Source organism: Solanum tuberosum, unplaced genomic scaffold, assembly GCF_000226075.1.
Source record: "Solanum tuberosum cultivar DM 1-3 516 R44 unplaced genomic scaffold, SolTub_3.0 scf00548, whole genome shotgun sequence".
In the NCBI taxonomy this organism is placed as follows: domain Eukaryota; kingdom Viridiplantae; phylum Streptophyta; class Magnoliopsida; order Solanales; family Solanaceae; genus Solanum; species Solanum tuberosum.
In genome coordinates, this window is record NW_006239470.1 from 50849 (window position 1) to 58688 (window position 7840).

The 7840-nt window shown below is 34.1% G+C and overlaps 1 pseudogene; it reads right to left on the bottom strand.

The window, feature by feature from the left end:
• Nucleotides 1–2540: 2540 nt before the first annotated feature.
• Nucleotides 2541–7840, bottom strand: part of LOC102601703 (geraniol 8-hydroxylase-like) — a 6269-nt pseudogene continuing 969 nt past the window's right edge.

The window sequence follows — 7840 nt, forward strand, 5'->3', positions numbered from 1 at the left end:
TGGTTACTGCTGGAATGAAAATTGAATTCTATGTGTGTGAAGTGTGTATGAAATGCGAAACTATTAAGTTATGTATGATTTGTATATTTTAACTGAATAATATGTATATGAAAATGATATTCCTGTATGAAACTGAATAATATGTGTGTGAAGTATCTTTTAATGTAGTATACACAATTTTATTTTATAGGAAAGGAAGAGACACACACTGGTCTTCATGTACCAACATGAATGTGTTTGCTGATCTTTTGACTTTTCTTGGGCAAGAGAGACAATTTCTCGAACAAACACCTTTTGGTTTATTCTATGACATGCACCATATAAAGATTCAATGTCAACTACTGCGGCATTTGATGATTCTTGAAAAAGAAAATGTCCGAGACGACATGTTTGTTATTAAAATAAACGGTACAGAATTACGATTCGAAACAAGGAATTTTCAGCAGTAACTAGTCTTAAATGTGGACTTCATTTTGATTTTATCTCAGATCCGTCTATTTCCAATAGACTTATCCTTGAATATTTTTGGGAAATGAACAAACAAACAATTCGAAATACAACTATCATTCAAACAGACAGAATATTACAAAACAATTTTTATATTCAATCAAAAAACATTTCATACAAAAATCATTCAAATAGTACATTTCAAACACTTTCATACTATTTTAATACAAATTTCATACAACAAATATGTACATTTTTTTCCGAAAATACTTCATTAATGTCACACATTCATACAATTCGTCAAAATTTTGAAGGAGGATCAAAAGTGCTCCAATATTACAAACATGAGGGATTATTAGTGCTCCATGTGAAAACTCAAGGATGACTTTGAGTTTTAACCAAAAGATGAGGGACTATTTTGGGCGTTCTCTCCCACATAGACATGGAAGAAAAATAAGACATTTTAAGAAAAAATAAAAGTTAATAATATAGAAAAGAAAATGCAAAATCAAATAATTTTCCGTCCTCACAATAAGAATAACTCTTAGCTTTTTCCTCATCAATTTATTTTCTTAAAGCAAACTATGTTTATGAACTATTTATAGATATAGAAAAAAAAAATTAAAATAATTTAGTCCAACATAAATTTAAAATTTAAGTCCGATTTTTTTTTTAATTTTTTGGTTTTTCATTTGGTGTCTGGTATCCACATTGGAGCCCGACTAGATCCGAATTCGCACCGGAAAGTTCCACATTGGGGGTAAAGCGCTCCCTGACAAAGGTGACTCCGTACCTAAGGGAACTCGAACCCGAGACCTCTTGGTTAAAGATGAAGAAATACTTATCACTCCACCACAACCCTTGTTGATCCGAAAAATATTTGAATGCGGTGTACGGTGTAACGCACTCAGTTGGGTCCCGATGACCACCGCGTCGCAATGGACGTAGCCATCAACAGGTCCTTATGTCTTTATCTGCTGACAGGTCTTAGCTCCTTCCTATCAAAAATATTTTTTTAAATTTTTTGTGATTATAAACTATTTTACTAATTTTTTTTCCTTTCTATTTTTATTAAAAATAAATTTTGCTTCAAATCTTTTGATTTTTACATCTCTTTATTCCATCACAATAAAATGCAAAATTGTCATGACCCAAAAATAAACGTGATAACACTTGTCTATTTTCACCAAGACAAGTAAGCCTCAACCCAATAAAATGAACGAAAAGACAGAAACATAAAGCAAGAACAAGATAAAGTGGAAAAGTTATTCATTCTATTAACACCCCAAAACATGGTTATCAAGTGTACAAACCACTAATACATAAAATGCGGAATTAAGAAATAAGTACAACTCTCAAGTCTTTGTTTCTCAAATAGAACAAAGCATAAAATAAGAACTAGAGGGCACGCCGGGATGACAAGCAACTACCTCTCAACAGTTCTTTGACAAGCCTCAGAGATAGGAGAGAAAGAGCCATCACACTATACCAAGCTTGGAACCTACACAAGTATAGAAGCAAAGAGTGAGTACCAATAACATGGTACCCAACAAGCATTCTAATAAATAAAGCAGCTAGCTAGAAAACGAATACTCCTTTTAAGAGCAAGAAACGTTCTGCTTATTAAAGGCAACGTTTTGCCCTTAAAAAGACTGAATACATTTTTGATCTTTAATGGATGAAATTATTCTGCCCTTTCCCTCTCTTCTTCAATGGAAATTGAGAATTAAAAGGGCAGTTTTGTTAAAAAAAAAGAATCATCTTTTCCAGAAAAATAAGTTCTTTTTGAAATATTAATCAGAAAAATAGTAGAAGATTGAAGTTCTAAATTCGTTGACTTTGAATGAGTTTTGTGAAAATTTCAACGTGTTAATATTTTCTTAATTCGTTCATATTATGTTACCTAGTAACTATGTAAAGATGTGTAATATGAAATTCATGCTTTCATTGTGTATATTCTAACCTAAACAATTGATTAATACTCAAAATTAAAATATGAGACAAATAATAATTAAATATATACATTTTTTGTCCGAATACACGAACCTTTAGGGATCGTTTGGTAGAGTGTATTAATAAAAATAATGATTACATTAGCTTTGTGTATTAGAAACTGGAAGAGGTATAATGCAGAGAGGACACGATTTGGCTAGTGTAAGACCAAACTTTTCTTCCATGTCCAAGTCTTTTGGTGCGATCTCCCCTTCAACCTTCCAATCAAATGAATTCAACAATGAGCCCAATATAGCTGGAACTGTCCTCATTGCCAAAGGTAACGCGGGGCATATTCTCCGTCCAGCACCAAATGGAATTAACTCAAAATCCTGACCCCTAACCTCAAATTCCGAACCCCAAAATCTTTCTGGCTTAAATACCAAAGGATCCTCCCAAATAATTGGGTCGCGGGCCATTAACCATACATGAATTAGAACTAGTGAGCCTTTCGGGATGAAGTAGCCACACAATTCAACATCTTGTTTGGCAGTGCGCAAAAACAAGGGACCTGGTGGGTGTAATCGCATGGTTTCTTTCACAATGCATTGCAAATAAGGGAGGAGTGGAGCATCCTTTTCTTCTATTAACTTGCCTTTGCCAATAACTTTTTTGAGCTCTGTTTGGGCTTTCTTCATAACTTCTGGGGTTTTCATGACTTCTGACATTGCCCATTCTACCGTATTTGAAGTTGTTTCAGTTCCCGCAACAAAAAGGTCCTACAATACAATACAAAGTTAGAGTGTTTATTTGTCAATTGAGACCATCTAATCTGTGAGACTATAAATCATATAAGTAAGAGTCAAACAAACATTGTAAAATTAAATTATTATTTCATATAGAACTATATCATTCTTTTTTTTGACAGACTAAAAATAAAAAATATAACCTAAAATTAGAGGTCAAAAACATATATATGTCAAACGAATAACATCAAAAGAAACCAAATATAGCCAAACATAGCAACATTTGGTAAGAAAACAGCACATACCAGGAACATATGTTCTATGTCCTTTCTTTGAACTGCCTCAGGATCTTCTTGGCTAACATTGAGCAAGACATCAAGAACATCGTCATTGCTACTAGTAGTATTAGTTTGCAGCTTCCTCTGCTCTACGCGTTCATCGATCAACCCCTCAAAAAGCTTAAGCAACTTCCCGGCATGAATGCTAATGCGTCTTCTAATCCCTTGAGGATCCATTCTTCTAAGCATAGGGAAGAAATCTACTATGTTGGGCTTACCGAACTCCTCCATAAATTAGCAGACTAATTCTCTAAATTCCTTACCTGACTCAACCCTCAATTTTGAGCAAGTTAGAGTTGAGTGTACACAAAGACAATAAGACATAAACGTGCCTTTTAAGTTGAGCTTAATTGATATTGTTGGAATGTATGCGTCCACTAGTCTAGATGGGACCAGGTCCTCAGCACAGTTACAATAACAGAAAATAAACAAAGTGCTGAAAGTAAAGATTGCACAACAACTTTACGTGGAAACCTCCTTGCTCAAGGGAGTAAAACCACGACCTGCCCTGCCAGGACTTTTCAAACTGCTTCCACTAATCTTCTCAAAGCAAAAGTAAAAGCCAGTTTACAAAATGAGATTAGCCTACTAATCTCCACACTAAGCAATACCTCTTATCACTTAGTTGAGCCAGAGCAGATACAACACTGCCCACTAAGCTATCACCCCTAGATAACTTAGACTTTTCTAAGCGGATACAACACCGCCCACTAAATCAACTAGCTCCTAGATGACTTAGAATTTGACAAAGCAGCAAAACAATGCTGCCCACTAAACTAGTTAAACTCAATTGATTTAGGCTTTTAGAAACAGAACAAAAATCTAATTCCTTTATAGACTAGGAACAGATTTACAATATACGCACAAAAGTATAACTCCTAAGACACACTCAGATGCTTACAGCTTGATCAGTTCCTTGTTGTGATTGCCGGAGAATACTTCTTGAAAGTATTCTTGAGAATTTTCAAGTTGCAAAAACTAACAAAACTCAAACTCAACAAAGAACGCTTCAACACTTTATCAGGTCCCTTTGTTGAGCATGAGTATTGTTCTTCCTTGAAGATGGCCTTCTTTTACAGCTTGTGAATTTTCAGAGAAAATCCGATTTTTTTTTGTTTTGCCAAGTCTTGAGTTTATGTTTTGTTAGAAGAGACTATATCAAAATGAACACAAACTCCTTGGGACCGCCCATTGGCTGAGAGCCTGCTGTTTAGAAAAGCTGTGCACCTACCACATCAGAAGTGGCAGCTTTTCTGACAGCTGTCATGTTGTCCTTTCACATCACAGTCTTGCATGGACTAGGTCCCTTGCAAACTTCTCTTAGTGAGTTCTTGAGAATTACGTGTTGGCTCTCTTCTTTTGAATGAATGAATATTTTTATTGTTTGTAAGTTGAATATATTCCATGAAGAGTTATTACCAAACGTACAAGCAACCTCCTTGCTTCTGATTGGTGAAGTACTCTGCAGCTTCACCAACTTTCTGACGCAGACAACTTTTACAGCTGTACAACACTTTGACAGCTGGACGAGTATTCATACTCTGCAGAGGACCAGGTCCCTGCACTTGTGAGGAGATCATCAAAACACCAAAAGGCATAAGCTCTTATCAGATATCTATGTCTTACATCCAAACTTGTGCACAAGTAGATACTAAAACTTGTATAAAGTTGAACAAGTAGAAGTAGACACACACATTCTCTGTGAAAATTCATGTGAGTTACACTCTAACTGATTTGTATAAGCCATATAAGACACGTGCCTCAACATGTTCAACTTTATACAAGTTTAAGGATATATTTGTGCACACTCAAAGTTGAACGGCGGTGGTGTCACCTGATGCCAAATTGAATGACACGTTTATATATTATGTCCTAGATAAATCATCACTACTTCACTAGTCATGTTGTCTTATTTAAACTCCCCTTAGATCAATTTTATACAAAATAAAAACTAAGGCATATAAATTTCTGACAGGACTAAAAGACTAACTTGAATTCACATAGGGGTCAGCAAAATCCCTAGAGAAAATGGTATTGGAAAGTAAACTCAATGAGGTATAAAAAGTAGCTTGGCCAATATCCACTACCTCCCCTGTTTGGCTATGTTTGTGGCAATAAGCAATTAGCTCTTTGATCTTCCTAGACCTCAGATACTGGTTTGCATCAAGCCTGTTCCCTGGGAAAAGGGGTTAAAATCAATCTATAGTTACTCCATTTTCTACTTTAAAAGGGGTTTGACTAATTGACATAACTAGTTGAACTCAATAGACAACAACCAAAGACCGGAGCATCTTAGCAGACACTGGAGAGAAATCCCTAGTAACTTCGTCGCTCCTAAATTATTTGGCAAACTCCAAAACATGACTTATAATAAATAATGGTATATAGCTTTACAAAGTAGGGTCTTAGAGTACAGTGTACGCAGACTTTACCTCTACCTCAAAGGTAAAGAAGAGAGACTGTTTCTAATAGATCCTCGGCTCAAGACAAAAACTGTCTAGAAAAAGATGTAATGAAAGTAAAAGAGCCAATGGATATAACAAAAACAATATATAATAGTAGAACAACACTAAAATAATACTACAATTGAACTACACAAAAAAAAAAAGATTGTAACAGAGATCAAAGGACAAGAAACTACAAGAATAGTACTACGACTACAATAGAACAAAACCGTTTATAGATTTGACCTGTTTTAACTATCCATATTCGATCCAAACCGCCCATTAACCACCTTTGCCATAACAAATGATGAAAAAAAATACCTGAAAAGATATGCGTATTCAAGATTTTCCGAAGGCGTCTCCATCGATTATCCATAGGTAGCCATATAACAGAGAATTGGTGATGGTTGTATGCACACATTACATCTGGAACTGATCTAGAAAAGGCTAAATCTTGCTTTTGTAGGACTTCTTTAACACCAGCTGATGAAGATATGACCACTGTGGTTGTATTTCCCAATCTCAGGCTATATATTGGACCATAATTTTGGCCAAGATTTGCAAGAGACTTGTGGGGTTGTGCACCTAGTAAGTTATGTAGATTACCTATAAAAGGTAATGGGATTGGACCTGGTGGAAGTTTCTTGTTGTTACATGACCCTTTGCTTCTAATTTCTTGTACAAAATAGAGGATTTGAATCAAAGTCTAGGAAAGGACTAATCCTCCAACAACGGCTAGATAATCCATGGTTTACTTCTGTTTTTTAAGTTATCAAGTTTTAGTCTTATATGGTATTCCTTTCATCATCTCTGGGTCGTATGGTAGCTGGTTAGAGTTATGCATGTATTAATAATAATGTAGGGATTGGTTATGAGCGAATCTATATATTATTTTATACATGTTTTAGTTATGCATGGATTTCTAAATTTTCAACCAAATCTCGTATCAATTTTATAGATGAATAACATGAGTTCTACAAATATTAATATATGGAGAACTTTTTCTTATCCAGTTACCAAACAAAACCTTTTAATTTATGTGATTTCTTTGTATTTTTCAGAGTCAAATGAGTTTTCTTTAACAACATACTTTTTTGTGTCTTTTAAATATTTTCAATTATTAATTCTGGCCGTTTGTTGTATTTTTAACATACTTTTTAAATATATAAATTTTATTTCAAAAAAACTCAGTGATTATATATCTACAGATCTATCGAAATTCAAATTATACCACATAAATTGAGAATATTAAATAATATTTGGTCGTACCTACTATTATTTTATTTTTTTCCAAATTGATGTCAGAGATCTGGACAATTGGATAATAAAAAGAATGATAAGCCAGTAGCAGGCTGGGGTTGATGTTAAGCATCAAATTGTTTGGCTTGTTCAACTATTAACATTTGGGAAAAAAATTAATAAAGCATACAAAATCAAGTCACAATTAAGACTAGAAAAGATAAGGTAGTTGTATGAGTTATGAGTACATTTCATTACTACCCACCCTAACGATTCCCTTAATAAAATATGGCAGAAAATGTTAGTAGCTCATATGTATCTCATTAGTTTCAAATTGTGTGCCATTAAATATTAATCTTTAGATCTTTTAGGTTTTACTAAATAAAAAAAGACACTAGCATAGTGTACCAACCAACGTAAGAGACTAAATTGATATATATTCAATGAGCAATGTAGTTGGAATACTTATAATCTTTGTTTTTAAAAAACAATTTCGTTAGGTAAGGTGTGCCAGCTATGACTAGTTTTTATTAATAAAGAAAAAATATTTCAAAGAGGAAAATACAAGCACGAGAGGCTATATGGCTAAAAGTTTTTTGTCTCAAAATTTTGATACTAAACAATTAATGCCACAAAGGGCAATTTTACAAAAAAATTCAACGTTTTCTGGTGGGGGGGGGGGGGACTGTTCCAC